A 17,500-nucleotide genomic window follows, 5' to 3' on the forward strand; every position below is an offset into this window, starting at 1 on the left:
CTCTCCCTGGGCCTGGGACAACTGACCCTTTTGTCCCACCTCCTGTCGGCTTCCCTGGTTATTGTAGAGGCTGGGACAGGGATCTTCTTACATACGCATCAATCCATCCACTGGAAAACTCTCTGCACTCTGTGGTTCGGGCTCCGGAAGCTGAGAGAATGATGTTGTAATGGGATGTAGATGGGTAACTGTGGTGAGGGAAATGGAATTTAGACCACACGGTTGCAGGTTCAATCTCCAACCTTAGGAATCCCTCCCTCCATGACTGAAGTGCCCTTGAGCAAGGCACCTAACCCCACCCTGCTATAGGGACTGCAACCAATACCCTGTAATATCTGTAAGTCGCTTTGGATAAAAGTGTCAGCTAAGTGTAATGTAAATAAATAAATACATAAATAAAAGTAAATTGATGGTGGGTTGATGGCTTGCTGATGAAACGGCTTCAGACAGTGCAATGAAAAGCTTGTTTTCCACTACATTGGACTGCATGGCTTTTAGTTCAGTGATAAAGTAGGCTAGTGCATGGACTCAAAAAGTGTACAGTGTGTGTGTTTAATACCGTATATGTTCATCTGTGTACATACAGTACATGTATGCTATATAAATTCAGCATGAGACTGCAATGTGAAAATTCAACATGTGAGACTATGTAGTTGTGAGACTGCTTTCGTCTGTCTGTTCATAGCCACATTGGCCTGCATTCACAGCAGGCTGGAGGCCAAACGAGAGGGAAGGAATTGGCCTCTTTAATAACAAGCATTGGCGGCACTTGACCAGAAGCTCCACTCTGCACCGCCCTGGCACTGCACTCTTCATTATCGAGCCCTGCCTAATGTCGCTTCAATTTGGGGGGGGGGGGATGGTCGATACACTCCCTTATACGCACACACACACACACACACACACACAGACGCACACACACACACACATTACCACACACACACACACACTGCCCACACACACACCGCCCGCACACACACGCACACACACGCACACACACGTGCGCGCACACACAAACACACACTCTCACACACACACACACACACACACACACACACACACACACACACACACACACACACACACACACACACACACACACACACACACACACACACACACACACACACACGCAGGCACACACGCACACACAAACACATACACACTATGGACTCTGGGCCAAGGGCTATGGACTACTACTGCATGGCCACTAGCCAGGCACAACAAAGGAGTGAATAAACAAACGATGCAGCCACAAACAAACTAATACATATAAATAAGAGATGGCCAAGCGTAGTCATTACTCTGAAGAAGCCAATTGAAATCGCACACAGCGGTCATCACTGTCATGTCCTGGCATCTTAGAAAACAGGTCTGACGGTCTGTGTGTGTGTGTGTGTGTGTGTGTGTGTGTGTGTGTGTGTGTGTGTGTGTGTGTGTGTGTGTGTGTGTGTGTGTGTGTGTGTGTGTGTGTGTGTGTGTGTGTGTGTGCATGCCTTATGCGTGCGTGTGTAATTATGGCCATAAATGCATCATGGAGGGTATATACGGTATTTGTGTTTTGTTTAGTCGGTCGTTATGTTTTCCATTAAGTTGATTGTATGATTATGGCTGTGTGTATGTGTGTGTGTGTGTGTGTGTGTGTGTGTGTGTGTGTGTGTGTGTGTGTGTGTGTGTCTGTGTGTGTGTGTGTGTGTGTATGTGTGTGTGTGTGTGTGTGTGTGTGTGTGTGTGTGTGTGTGTGTATTTGTGTGTGTGTGTGTATGTGTGTGTGTGTGTGCGCGCGCACGTGCGTGCGTGCGTGCCTGTGTGTGCAACTGTGTGTATTTACTGTATATGTGTAATGATATATTATGTTTTATTTTTTATTAATATATTATTTATATTTTACTGTATGATTCTGACGCTGTGTGGGCGTGCGTGCGTACATGCCTGCCTGCGTGCATGAGTGTGCGTGCGTGAGTGCGTGTGTGCGTGTGTGTGTGTGCGTGTGTGCGTGCTTGACAGGGAGAGAGCATTAGCATGAACGTACACATAATTATGCATCTGATAAGTGTATATACTGTATGTGGATGGGAGTGTAGGAGGAAATTTGTATATTTAGAAAACACATTAATGTTATGAAAGGTGTGTGTGTGTGTGTGTGTGTGTGTGTGTGTGTGTGTGTGTGTGTGTGTGTGTGTGTGTGTGTGTGTGTGTGTGTGTGTGTGTGTGTGTGTGTGTGTGTGTGTGTGTGTGTGTGTGTGTGTATTAGAGAGAGAGAGAGAGAGAGAGAGAGATTGAGAGGGAGAAGAGAGAGAGAGAGAGAGAGAGAAGAGAGAGAGAGAGAGAGAGAGAGAGAGAGAGAGAGAGAGAGAGAGAGAGAGAGAGAGAAGAGAGAGAGAGAGAGAAGAAGAGAGAGAGAGAGAGAGAGAGAGAGAGAGAGAGAGAGAGAGAGAAAGATGTTCTGCTAAACATTCATGTTTATTTCTTCCCTTCTTTCCACTTTTCATAATCTTTTCTATAATGCTATTTATGTTTGACCAGAAAGATCTCAAGAACTCACTATAAGGTATACTGGATAGTTAATACTTTCTGTGTTTATTTGCTTCAGTCTCTCAAACTCCACAGCCTGACATGACTTTGATGGCCTTTGACAGTCTTGTTACTCTTGTCACTGTCAGGATTGACCGATGTCACAACACCTCAGAGAGAGAGAGAGAGAGAGAGAGAGAGAGAGAGAGATAAACAGAGAGAGAGAGAGAGAGATGCAGATAGGTTCATGAATGTAGAATGAGAGCTCTCCTTTATCATCTGCTATCCTGGATTGTGTGTATTTGTGTGTGTGTGTGTGCACTGAAAAAAGCCATATGTTGTGTATGTTAAATTAATCAAAGGGAAACATGTCACTTCTACCATGAATAATTATGTTTTGTGATTGGGCATAATGAAGTTATGTAACTTTAGCATGATGCCCAATAACCAACGACTTCCCAAATCCAGTAATGTTGTCACAACCTAATTCCTTTGGATAAGATGACCAATGGCTTTTACAACGCCAGAACAGATGGTGGCAGTAGTGTGCGGATTGTGTGTTGCAGCCGGAAACAACGAGCTTGCCGAGTTCTTTGACTGAATACATATCCGCGGACACTCTGAAGGCGGGTAAGTTAAAAAAGTAAACCACTGTAGGGCTGTTTGCATTTTTCATGACTTTCCTAGAATCACATTTATATCACCCGTTTCGTTAGTGTAGGGTAGACTGAGTACAGTTGGGTACACTTTTATTTTTGTCCCCTTCCACGAGGAAATTAGACTATTAAAAGGTCCTAAAAAGAAAGTTGTTTTGGACAGAACATATTTTCAGGATGTTGGCAAATATATAATCAAGGAATTATATCTCTGGGATGTTTAATGTTTATGTAATTAATCAAACAAAAAAGGTGCACTTTTGTCCAAACTGTACCCTAGCTAAAAAACGGTGGGGTACAGTTGAGACATAGTAGAGTACAGTTGAGACACCATTCTAATCAATGGGAGGTAATACCAGAGACGTTCTTAATGCAGAGAATCTTTGGTAATAGCCATGGGAGCTAATAGCATGGCTGATAGCAAAATACTGTACTCAACTGTACCCGTTAGCATCTTTACATTGGTTTTACATAGTGAAATTAGCATTACAGGCTAGCGTCTAAACTGTCCCCTTCTGGCCAGATCACACATTGATAAAGATTTTAAAATAGTTTTAACTGTTATGATGTCAGGAAATATGTCTGTTTTTAGAGCACATATCATGGCTTGCAATCATGTAACTTATATCAAGAGGATAACTACTGGTTATTAGATATTCATTGTTGAAGGACCCTGGTGAAGTAAATCTGACCTGTCGAAAACAGCATTTTCCCAATATCTTTGGATCTGTGTTATGGGCTGGTTTCAAATTTTCCAAGATCTAAGAGGATATCGATGCCCATGTCCACAGCAAAAATTAGATCAGAGTTGCGTTGTTACCCAGAGATATTTGGTTTGTCTCAACTGTACCCTGTACTCAACTGTACTCAGTCTACCCTACTTTGTTTTAGCATCAAGGCATACGTTTTATGAGCAAGAGAGTAAGCTTAGCTGGCTAATTCTCACCAATTTAAACTGGTTAGCGGCTAATTATCGATATAGTCTCCTTGTTTTAACTATTGTTGGGAGTTTGGAAGCCGTTTTCCTGTCTAAATGAGCGACCCATCGAGATGTGATTCTCTTCGCTACTGAGCATGCGCACGCATGCGCACACCCTCGCGGTGGTTTTCGCGGGTGATTGCCCATCGAATTGTGAGACCGCAAGTTACGATAGGATCCCCTGAGACTGTCAACTTTAGTGACTCAAACTGTAGCCTATGTCCTCCTGAGGTTACCACCAGTCATCCATAGTCTAAAACTAGTTAGCTTACAGCCTGTCCACCGACTGTCATGGACTGAAAGTTACGATACCGGTATATCCCCTGGGGGGGAAACGGGAAATAGCGTGGATCATCCAGCAGATCATTGGAAAATCTGCGAAATAGCGTGGCCTCGTAGGCCTACATTTGCTACTTTGTTGCCTAACCGTAATCGCTCACACACTCAGCCTCGAACATTGCAACATCGATCAGAAAAGACTATTTATGTAGAGGAGGCGTTCTCATTGTAAAATGGAAAAAAATCGCCTGATTGAGCTGTCAAAATGCTCCCTCCACCCTTTTCACTCAAGAATTTGAATCGACTGCATTGTAAACTGCCTCAACATGGTAAAGAAATGCACTGGTGGGGATGTTATGAAAATATGATTCCGGTCATTAAAAGACAGACATCTGCCAAAACAAAGCCACAATAGGCTACGTTATCTGCTATCTGGGAATATCTAAACCGCGCTTGTTTATCCCCACATGATTTCATGTAGCAATTTGCCTTGCGAGCCCACGTCGCATTGAAACCAAACCAACAGCAAATGACTGCATTAAACAAGCCGTAGCCAGGCCCTGATCCCAAACACTTTCTCCAGTATTTGCGCAAACTCAACTCAGTCTCTTTCATATGGCACGTTTCTTAACTTGCTCAAACGAGAGGCTCACTGTTGTCAGCAGCCGCATGTTCTTATTAAACTCCGTGAACGATTGCACACCCCTGTCCGTGAAATAAACAAAGTGGTTATTAAAACAGTCCTACGTGGACCGATTGAAACGTGGTCGCTCATTTAGATGAGGCATCGCAAATCGATAGAACACCACTATCGAATAGAGCGACCGGTCGCTCATCTCGACGAGGCAACACATCTCGACAGAACAGCCGTCACCCATGTTGTACTGTATGCATGTTTGCATGTGTGACATTATTTTCGGTTACTTTGCGAGTTATAGCGAAAGAAACTACCTGGCAGCCCATAATAACGGGCAGCTAGCTAGTTTATGCTAGGTGACAACAGCTGGTTCATTAACGTTGTATTAGTTCTATGCATTGACGTTGCGAGACCCGTGTGCGTCTGATTTCAAATGTATCCAGGACAGTCGTAGATACCATCAGTAGCTCTACACACATCAATGACACAGGGGAAGTAAAGTTACCGCTGATTTTTGGCATTGCTCCGTCTGACTGTGTGTGTACGGCCACAGTAGATGTTGATTAGCCGGTGGAACTTTTCGGTTTGAAAAAAGACGAGACGTGAGACTGCGTGACAACGGGCTGTGTGTGCTTGTGTATGGGTGCGCGTTTGAATGGGTGCGTCGTGTGTAGAACTAGATGCTGCAGTTTGCAGCTGGTTTGATTCATGCCGTGGGTCACTTACCAATGTATGTAGGCCTAATTGGCTATGACCTTTGAAATAGTTGAACGTAAATCCCAGTAGTATCTAGTGAAACACACATGCAAACGCCCTTCTGTCCCTCATTCCCTCAAACTCGATCTTCTACATTTGTTGTGTAAAAAGGACATAGCAAGTTTTTTGTATCAATGATCACTTTAGGATATTCCAGTGCATTTACATTCAATATATACTGTACCTTGAGTGAGGTAGAAATGCATATTGTTGCAAATATAAATACTGTTAATTTGTTATTTTTTGTAATTAATCATTTACTGAATTTCTTTGTAGAATATGTTACTATTATTTGGGTTTTTGTTCTCTGCATAACTGTCTCTTTCACCTATATTAATTCCTCAGCATTCAAGATGTTTGTAGGGTCCTCACCTCAGCTACCTCTCACAAGGTGCCCCTGAAAAAGGTGATGAAAGTTCTTGTGTAGTATCTAATCTATGACTATTAGCTTGTGTGTGTGTGTGTGTGTGTGTGTGTGTGTGTGTGTGTGTGTGTGTGTGTGTGTGTGTGTGTGTGTGTGTGTGTGTAAAATCTGTTGTAATTATTTTACATTTTTCTCTGCATAGCTGTCTCCTTCACCTATATTAGTTTATCTGTCTTTCTGGTCACAACAGAAATTCAAGACGTTTGGGTCCTCAGCTCAACTGACCAAGACCTTTGCTCATTGAAGGCATGAAGTAATTTGTGATGCCCCCACGATTGCAGTTTTTAAATCCAGATGGCTTGCTCTTTTTAACATGTGCGAGGTAAGTTATTTGTTGATTGTTTGTGTGTTTATTTCCTCATTTTAGTAAGACCATCAGGCCTTTTTGTAACCTTTGTCACAAGTCTTAAGTTACAAGTATTTTGTAGGTATGTGTTTTGTGCCCTGTTTCAAGTTAAGTGCCAAGTTCAAGAGGATCATGACAGTTGGTTTGCTGTTGAATTTCTTCTCAGAGCTGGATGGTCTTTCAACAACACTGCTCCGGGTCTTCAGCAAGAAAGGTGCTTCTCATGCAAGGAAGATACAGATGATCCTGGTGCCCATGACTCAGGTAAAACATGCACACTGCCATGCATCACAGTAATGCTAAAATTTCAAGATCTAATGTAATGGGGAGAAGTAGGGTGTCTTGGATCATATTGCATTTCTCCCACTAATTTCAATCCTTCAGCCAGTTTTGAACTCATTGTCTTCACCTCAGTTCTAACTACAGCTGGCTTTACACACAGCAGTCCTGGGCAATGATATAACAGTCTTTTGCAGGTCAGTTGATGTGGTTGCTGCTCTGTTTTATTATTTATTTATTTTTTTTATTTGATTCTCATGTCTGTCTGGCTTGCGATTCCCATGAAATGATCAGGGGAATTAAAGGTACACTGTGTACGAGTTTTAGTTGTTTATTTCCGGAATTCATGCTACCCATTCACTGATGTTACCTTTTTCATGAATACTTACCACCACCATCAAATTCTAAGTATTCATTATGACGGAAAAATTGCTATTTTCATACATGAAAAGGGGGATCTTCTCCATGGTCCGCCATTTTGAATTTCCAGAAATAGTCATTTTTAGCTGCAGAAATGACTGCAGGGATTAAAGTTCTCCGGCATATACCGGATTTCCGGCTTTTTGCGATTGCCCGTGGGTTAATTTGTTTTTTAAATACTCGGAAATAAATTGACGGTAGATTAAATTAAATAAATAAAAAGACAACCGTAATCCCTCCTGCGTTTGTCAGCCAATGGTAGCAAAGGAGCTCACTAAAACTAACATTGTTAACCAATCAGAAGAAGAAGGGGGCAGGTCTTAGGAAAGCGTGCTACTTCAGTATCTCGCTCGAGTCGGACCACCACAGAGCCGGCGGTCTATGAGCAGTCGCCGACTCGCCGTTCTCATGCCGCGGTCACAGAGCACTGTCAACAACTCGCTCTACATGGCAAGGCACCTTGCACCGTTTATTGCTCTATGAGCAGAAATATCTGTTAAGATTGCTAAACTGCATGCTATGGATTGGTGATGCCGCTGTCGTCAAAAACATAAATGGAACTGGACATTGTGTGTTTGGACCATTGACAGTAAATAGAAGGACATAGCCTACAGAATGTCGATAAGCATACAGTGTTGATAGAGCTTCTCTGCTCAGTGCTTTAGCTCTCCACAACACACAAGGTTCTGTTTTTTCCACAGACGTTCGATCCCTCTGTGTCTTTTCATAATTTCTGAACCCAACTTAGAACTTAACACAGAGCTGTCACAGCATCTCCCGGAGTGTGGAGCGGTCGAGCGGACCGTTTATCTGTGTCTCATCTCCTAATGTCAACCACTGCCTGTGCATTATGCTACCGGTAGTTCCATTCAAAATAATGGCTGGATAGCGTGATTCATGAATCAATCACCAGATTACTTTCTGGGGTTGTTGGAAGAGGTTGTAGGAAGATGTGCTTCAGTCTACAACTACTTGTGAGAACACCAACAGTAAGAGAATAATTTGTTATTAGTTAGAATTTAACAAAAAAGCTTAGTTTCACTTCAGCATGTTGCAGATGCCACACTCATGTTGAGTTTTGTTGGCGCGCTAACTACCGAACTTTTATGCTAATATTTTAGTAAAGAGGAGTCGGGTTACACCACCTACATATTAACTGATATTATCTCTGATGGAAAAAACAATGCAAAAGTATTGACATTGGCGCTGTGTTCAACTTAAAAGTGACTCAAATAGCGCCTAGCAAGATGGCAGTCTGCATGCAGACAGCAGCAAGTTTCATCCCACTAGCTGTATAATACAGGTTTGGTTGTTGGGTGTATAATTCCTGTCATTGGCACGTTTTTAGTCTACATTCATCTCAAGTTGCCGTTTTCATGATGATTGTGAGATCGTTAAATAATATGTCACATAGGCCTAATGGCTTGTTGATGGCTTTTAACAATCTGTTAATGGGCTTTAGTTTTCAGTGGAATTCTAGTCATTGATTGGAGGCTAAAAATAATACTGCTATATGGTGATGGACAGAACAACTTGAGCTTGATGATGAAGCAAGGCAGTCTTTTTTCTGAGAATAGCCCAATAGGAGAGTAGCCAAAATATGTACAGGGCAGGCACTACAAATTCTGACCTAGAGCTAGCTCTATCCAGACTGACTGTACAGCTGAGAAACCTAGAACCCATCTATCTACAGACACAGACAACATCTAGTCCATAGTAGCCACCAAAATGACATTAATGAATTAAGTTGATTTGCATTTGTAATTCGTTAAAACTAAAGGTATTTTGCATTATTATTCAGCCATGTCCAGGCATTTGCATTTTCTTTTTTTTAAAGGCAGGATTAAACACTTAGGCCTAAGTAACCAAAGATTATGCTTTTACCTCTGTTATGTATCTAACATGTCATGGTATTTCAATCTTTGTTGGTCATATTCTGCTACACATACTTTTCTCATGCTTTTGTGATGAAATGGCCTATGTAACTACAATATTATGCATAATAAGTATGTAATTATGTAATAATGATTATCGCTACACCCTTTTGGTCTCCTTGGTAGGCCCTATTCGAGTTGCAAAAGTCATTTTGACCCTGACATGGCACCCACATCAGAATAAGATAAATAAGACAAACATAAGTGTAAATACTAAGCTTAAAAAGCAATGAAATTCTCGTTTCACCGTGTATCGAATAGGGTCGCGTGGACGCACCAAAAAGTTCAGGCTCAGGATTTTTTTTAACTTTAATCCCTGAACACACAATGTCCAGTTCCATTTATGTTTTTGACGACAACGGCATCACCAATCCATAGCATGCAGTTTAGCAATCTTAACACATATTTCTGCTCATAGAGCAATAAACGGTGCAAGGTGCCTTGCCATGTAGGGCGAGTTGTTGACACTGCTCTGTGACCGCGGCATGAGAACGGTGAGTCGGCGACTGCTCGTAGACCGCCGGCTCTGTGGTGGTCCGACTCGAGCGAGATACTGAAGTAGCACGAGTTCCTAAGACCTGCCCCCTTCTCCTTCTGATTGGTTAACAATGTTAGTTTTAGTGAGCTCCTTTGCTACCATTGGCTGACAAACGCAGGAGGGATTACGGTTGTCTTTTTATTTCTTTAATTACCGTCAATTTATTTCCGAGTAGGCCCTATTTAAAAAACAAATTAACCCACGGGCAATCGCTAAAAGCCGGAAATCCGGTATATGCCGGAGAACTTTAATCCCTGTGTGTTTGGACCATTGACAGTAAATAGAAGGACATAGCCTACAGAATGTCGATAAGCATACAGTGTTGATAGAGCTTCTCTGCTCAGTGCTTTAGCTCTCCACAACACACAAGGTTCTGTTTTTTCCACAGACGTTCGATCCCTCTGTGTCTTTTCATAATTTCTGAACCCAACTTAGAACTTAACACAGAGCTGTCACAGCATCTCCCGGAGTGTGGAGCGGTCGAGCGGACCGTTTATCTGTGTCTCATCTCCTAATGTCAACCACTGCCTGTGCATTATGCTACCGGTAGTTCCATTCAAAATAATGGCTGGATAGCGTGATTCATGAATCAATCACCAGATTACTTTCTGGGGTTGTTGGAAGAGGTTGTAGGAAGATGTGCTTCAGTCTACAACTACTTGTGAGAACACCAACAGTAAGAGAATAATTTGTTATTAGTTAGAATTTAACAAAAAAGCTTAGTTTCACTTCAGCATGTTGCATGCAGATCGCCACACTCATGTTGAGTTTTGTTGGCGCGCTAACTACCGAACTTTTATGCTAATATTTTAGTAAAGAGGAGTCGGGTTACACCACCTACATATTAACTGATATTATCTCCGATGGAAAGAATGCAAAAATATTGACATTAGCGCTGTGTCCAATTTAAAGTGACTCTAATGATTGTTTTTAGCGCCTAGCAAGATGGCAATCTGCATGCAGACAGCAGCAAGTTCCATCCCAATTCTAGCTGTATAATACAGGTTTGGTTGTTGGGTGTATAATTCCTGTCATTGGCACGTTTTTAGTCTACATTCATCTCAAGTTGCCGTTTTCATGATGATTGTGAGATCGTTAAATAATATGTCACATAGGCCTAATGGCTTGTTGATGGCTTTTAACAATCTGTTAATGGGCTTTAGTTTTCAGTGGAATTCTAGTCATTGATTGGAGGCTAAAAATAATACTGCTATATGGTGATGGACAGAACAACTTTAGCTTGATGATGAAGCAAGGCAGTCTTTTTTCTGAGAATAGTCCAATAGGAGAGTAGCCAAAATATTTACAGGGCAGGCACCACACATTCTGACCTAGAGCTAGCTCTATCCAAGGCTCTATTCTGACTGTACAGCTGAGAAACCTAGAACCCATCTATCTACAGACACAGACAACATCTAGTCCATAGTAGCCACCAAAATGACATTAATGAATTAAGTTGATTTGCATTTGTAATTCGTTAAAACTAAAGGTATTTTGCATTATTATTCAGCCATGTCCAGGCATTTGCATTTTCTTTTTTTTAAAGGCAGGATTAAACACTTAGGCCTAAGTAACCAAAGATTATGCTTTTACCTCTGTTATGTATCTAACATGTCATGGTATTTCAATCTTTGTTGGTCATATTCTGCTACACATACTTTTCTCATGCTTTTGTGATGAAATGGCCTATGTAACTACAATATTATGCATAATAAGTATGTAATTATGTAATAATGATTATCGCTACACCCTTTTGGTCTCCTTGGTAGGCCCTATTCGAGTTGCAAAAGTCATTTTGACCCTGACATGGCACCCACATCAGAATAAGAGAAATAAGACAAACATAAGTGTAAATACTAAGCTTAAAAAGCAATGAAATTCTCGTTTCACCGTGTATCGAATAGGGTCGCGTGGACGCACCAAAAAGTTCAGGCTCAGGATTTTTTTTAACTTTAATCCCTGTGACTGTATTTGGGCCATACTAGAAAATATTAGTTTATTACTTGGTAAGCTTTCATGAAAAGGTCAAATTTGGCAATAGGCAGCCCAGTTTCAATTAGCAGCGTAGTTGCAGTACCTTTTTTGACCATTTCCTGCACAGTGTACCTTTTTAAGGTCAGACGTCACATTTTGGCATCACTTCAGTACGTTTGGAACCAGGGCTGAGTGCTGAAATGGTACCGAGTACTTGGGGCTAATGGAAAAGTGTCAGAGCTGCACCATGCCATATCAAACAGTGACGTACTGTACCACTTCACTGCCAGTACCAACGATACACTACGCTACTAGATAAATGAGATGTGTCCTTTGTTTAATGTGGTTGTACCTGTACTGCGTTTATTCTTCCTGTTGGTTAAAATGTTTTTCCTGCATGTTTGTTTCCTGGCATACATTGACCGGCCCTCATAAGCAGACTGACAACATTGATGTGAAGAGGGAGTGCATGCTGAGGAGCTGACGGTCTACCTGAATGAAGAGCCAGACAAAGTGGTATGTTACAACTCGGCAGCTAGATCTGTCTTTTTCGTTATTAGGTGGCATAGGGAGATCGCACACATCAGTGGCCTGTGAGGCTCATTTTGTTGGGCTCTGGTGGGCTCCTCCTGTGCTACCTGACATGTCTCCTGGCATCTCATCCACGTTCTGGACACTGCTGGAGGACACACCAAACCTTCTTGCATTGATGTGCCATCTTGGCCTCAGTTATGTGTTCTTTGCAAACACGAATCTGCCCAATTCCAGCTTTGCTAAAGCACCCTCACATCATCACAAACCCTTTGCCAAATTTCACGTTCAATCCAACACCAGTCATCTCTGATTTGTAGATCTCTGCAGGTCTCTATCTACCCATGAGGGTGTTGCACTTGCTGTGGCACATTGCGAAGGCCGCATTACTGAAGCAGCAGAAGTTATCTTAGAAGAAAACTTAAACTCAATATAGGTTTTAGTTCTGGAATACGATCGTGCTGTAGGGTAATAGTTTTCTCATAGTTTCACCTTAGACAACTCCCCCTTAGGAGACCAAACTTTGAGCAGACTCCTTTGCATTGGATGGGTGGGGTTTGACATATCTTTGTCTCTCATGCAATTTTTGGTTGACAATGTGCCTAAAAGGGCCAATATGTTCAAAGTACTAATAATTGTGCTGGTGGGGCAGCCGTGGCCTAGTGGTTAGAGAGTTGGTTTTTCAATCTATTGGTTGCAGGTTTGAATCTCCCCTGACCTGTCACTACATCTCCATCCATGGCTAAAGTGCCTAAGGCAAGGCACCTAACCCCACATTGCGCCAGGGCCTGTAACCAATACCCTGAAAAGTAATAAATGTAAGTCGCTTTGAATACATGAAAGCGTCAGCTAAGTGTAATGTAATGTATTGTAACAATTTTGCACACTGTATACTTAGCCGTATGTGTAAAGTTTCTCACCAACACTTGTGAAAAGATCATGACCCTGTTTCTCAAAAGCTCCGTTGTTAGTTAGCGACTTGGTATTTTGCCAATGGGAAATTGCATGCAAGCAAAGTTTTTACTGTAGTTACCAATGATGCTGTTGAGAAACATACTCCAGAATGGGGTCATAGCCACACCAAAAACGAAGAGAGGTAATTGAACATCAGTTTGATCTCACATTCAATTGCCTAAACAGGCAGTGTGAGGGCACACAAGTCAACATCCTCCTCATACCTTTCATAAACTATACTAAATATACTACTATACTACTTTTCCCATCTCTGGGTGTGTTAGGGTGGACAGAAATGCCCCAAACTTGCGCCCACAAATACCGCTTACGGCTTCAATCATGGGTTTTGTTTACTGTTTTCCAGGATGTTGATCTGGACGGTCCAGCTGAAACGTATTGTCTTCGTGTGCGTGTGATCGGCAGAGAGTCCTCAACGACATTGGTAACGTACCTGTGGCCATTGCAGTGTTTGTTTTGGTTTATGCTCTTAATCTCTGTTACCTTCCAGAATGGAAGTACACTTTCAAATTTCTGTTTCATTCTAACCGTCTGTTTCATCAGTTTTTGCACTGCTTTTAAATGTACACTGTGTAAGATTCTTAGTTGTTTATTTCCAGAATTCATGCTACCCATTCACTAATGTTACCTTTTTCATGAATACTTAGCACCACCATTAGGGTGCATCAGTTGCCCCCTATGAAAAGATATGGCCTTGGCCCTATAGTAAAAATGTTCTACACCCAGTAAAAACACACTGTGTAAAATATTTTGAAATTTGGATGAAGTCTACCGGGGCCACCAGCCCCATGAAAATAGAAAATAATGGTGATAGTCAAAATCTTGAATAGAAACAGGGCTGGACTGGCCATCTGGCATGGCGGGCATTTCCCGGTGAGCCCCGCACCCTCGTGGGCCCCCATTGTTTTATTTTTTACATTACTGAAAATAGGGGCCCATGAGGGTGCGGGGCCCACCGGTGAGTCAGTTCTCCGGCACTAATAATAATGAGGGGGCCCCCTTAAATCCGAAAGTGCCCGGGCCCTATTTATCGCCCAATCCAGCCCTGAAAAGAAATGGACATTTTGCTGCATAAAGCTACCCAATAAAAACATATTGCCTCAGCTGTGTGATAAAAAAAAAATCTATGCACAGTAAAATCACTCTGTGGAAAATGTGTTGAAATTTAGATTAATTCTACTGGGTCCACCAGGCCCATGAAAATACAAAACAATGGTGATAGTGATGGGCAACCTGGATTCCAAAGTCCAGTGCCACATATTCCAAATATAGCCAATATACCGTAATGAACCAGCTGACCCACTGCCAGTATCAAGCAAGAGATTGCGAAGTTGTATGACTTTTGTGTGCTTCACCTGTGGGCCTAGGATTGTACAGGTAGCTGTTAATACCTGGTGGAACATCTGTACTAAAGCTGTGAATGCTCCTTGGAATGACTTGTGTTTTTTCAAGAAATCCCTGCAGTAGTTCAATAGAGTACATACAATAGAACTGTATGTGATGTTGGAAAGAGTGGCTTCCCAAAACCTGTACTTAAGTGGGCAGTCATGGGTGAGCGGTTAGGGCGTCAGACTTGCATCCCAGAGGTTGCCGGTTCGACTCCCGACCCGCCAGGTCGGTTCGACTCCCGACCCGCCAGGTTGGTGGGGGGAGTAATCAACCAGTGCTCTCCCCCATCCTCCTCCATGACTGAGGTACCCTGAGCATGGTACCGTCCCACCGCACTGCTCCCCATGGGGCGCCACTGAGGGCTGCCCCCTTGCACGGGTGAGGCATAAATGCAATTTTGTTGTGTGCAGTGTGCAGTGTTCACTTGTGTGCTGTGGAGTAATGGCACTCTTCAATACAGTTGTATTGACGGCCTTGTAGCCTAGGCATTCCAAGGAACATTCACAGCTTAAGTACAGATGTTCCTCCATGAATTGTAGGCCCACAGGTGAAACACGTAAGGGTTAACGTTCGGCGAGAAGGTCGCTACCGTGGAATAGCAGCACGACAGAGAGAATCTTTAGACCCCGACGCGGAGCGGAGGGGTCTTGTTCTCTCTGAAGTGCTGCTATTCCACAAAGCGACCGACTCGCCGAAAGTTAACCCGCTTATTATATGGATATACTTAAATGATTCACACATGGCGGGGACATTTCTTTAGGCCTATTTAATGTTAAGTCTATTATAGTTTTTAATGTTAAAAGATTGTTGCTGCGCAAAAAAAAAAAAAACAGTGCCGTTGTGGAACACCGCTAGGCAAAAGCTAGGTAGCCAGGACAACAGGTGTTGTCTATCACAGCAGCTGATTAGAGTCTTGTTGAAAAGTCGCTTTAGCAGTGAAAAGTCTTGTTGCCATTGACAGCGGTCTGTTATAGACCAACCCGTCCGTTATCGAAAAATAACAGACGTGCGAACGTTGGGGAGCCCCGTTGAAATGAATGGAGCATTCGACCGATGACGTCACACCATATAATAAACAAATATAACAGTCATGCAGCTTTGCAATATCTTGCTTGATACTAGCACTAGTAGATACTAGTGGTCCAAGGCAGCAAGGAATTGATATTGTGTTGCAAAAGAGCAAATTTGCCTAAATATTAGCCTGGTGAACCAGCGCCACCCGCTGGACGGCAAAATGTTTTGTCTATGGGTGGGTCTGGCCTCGCATAATGATTCAATGAAGCCAGAATGCCATGAATCTGGCAAACCAATTACAACGCAAAGATGTGTTTTGAATCAAAGCGGGCAGGGTTTTGAGGGAAGGTTGTTCTCATCAACAATCTTCGGATGTATTATGCATCGAGGCCAGACTAAATTAGACATCCACATTTAGTCTGGTTTATCAGGCTACCTAAATATAGCAGTTTGACCATCAGTCTGTCCTGAGACTGAAGTCTGTGTAAATGGATCGACTGAATACACAACCTGCTTAGATATTCCTTCTGGTTGTGCTCCCAATACAGGTGATTTCACTAATTACCTCATCAACCTGGCTTAAGTGGTAATTAGGCTCAGCTGGTTCATTATATTGGCTGGGGCAAATGTGCCACCCGGTTTGTCCACCTCTGTTTTAAGACAATGGCAAACCTAGATTCAAAAGCTACAATCCAGTGCCACAGATTTCAAATTACCTGGTTTTACCTGTCCAATGGGGCACCTAAGTCTCCACCCCTTCCGGGCGGCTTATGGGGCTGGCAACGCAAAAACTTTTGACTGGGCTGTAATGGACTGATCAAAGCTATTTTCCGACCCACCTCGCATTTCCCCGTCGATCATACATATGCTGTGCCTCAGAATTAATAACAACCAATGGTGTGCTTGTTGACTTCACTTGGCAAGCGATTTTTGAGTTGTGTGTGTGCAAAAATATACAATTATTTGGACTACACAACAGACGTCACATGTCCGACGTGCAGCCACTTAAGCCGCAGTGCAGCGGTAGGGTTGGCTGTGCCTCGGTTCACGTCAGATATGCGAGGCGCACGTGTAGTCTCTAACATAGTTTTGCACAAAAGCTAAAATAACGTTTCTTGCGTGTCGAAAATGAGTGGTCTTACGACGCAAATCCAAACCTTTCAAATTCACTGTCATCATATGTGAAATCCGGAGCACATGCCAAACGGGATGAGGATTTAGCTTGACTCGCTCCATTAACTCTCATTCAAAATTTTGAGAGCTCCAGCCCCATGGATCGGAAGTAGAAGGGCGTGCCTTAGGTGCCCCATTGCCCTAACTGGAAAGGTAAAACTAGGTATGTCATTTGGAATATGTGGCACTGGACTTCAGCTTTGGAATCCAGGTTGCCCATCACCATCACCATTATTTTGTATTTTCATGGGTCTGGTGGACCCGGTAGAATTCATCTAAATTTCAACATATTTTACACAGAGTGATTTTACTGTGCATAGAACATTTTTATCACACAGCTGAGACAATATGTTTTTATTGGGTAGCTTTATGCAGCAAAATGTCCATTTCTATTCCAAGATTCTGACTATCACCATTATTTTCTATTTTCATGGGGCTGGTGGCCCCGGTAGACTTCATCCAAATTTCAAAATATTTTACACAGTGTGTTTTTACTGGGTGTAGAACATTTTTACTATAGGGCCAAGGCAATATCTTTTCATAGGGGGCATCTGATGCACCCTAACCACCATCATATTCTTAGTATTCATTATGACTGGGAAAAATTGCACTTTTCATACATGAAACTGGGATCTTGGCCATTTTGAATGTCAAGAAATTGCCATTTTTAGCTGCAAAAATGACT

General features: G+C 42.5%; 1 protein-coding gene and 1 long non-coding RNA gene across 2 annotated transcripts in view; both read left to right on the forward strand.

Moving 5' to 3' along the window:
• Window positions 1-17,500, forward strand: part of LOC134435020 (MAM domain-containing glycosylphosphatidylinositol anchor protein 1) — a 367,713-nt gene that overhangs the window by 176,966 nt on the left and 173,247 nt on the right. The gene's annotated exons all lie outside the window — the stretch shown is intronic.
• LOC134470045 (uncharacterized) lies at window positions 5,849-7,089 on the forward strand. The gene is made up of 3 exons (XR_010039125.1): window positions 5,849-6,227; window positions 6,436-6,567; window positions 6,758-7,089. It is a non-coding gene; the product is annotated as an uncharacterized LOC134470045 (long non-coding RNA).

The sequence above is a fragment of the Engraulis encrasicolus genome, chromosome 19 (genome assembly GCF_034702125.1).
Source record: "Engraulis encrasicolus isolate BLACKSEA-1 chromosome 19, IST_EnEncr_1.0, whole genome shotgun sequence".
In the NCBI taxonomy this organism is placed as follows: Eukaryota; Metazoa; Chordata; class Actinopteri; order Clupeiformes; family Engraulidae; genus Engraulis; species Engraulis encrasicolus.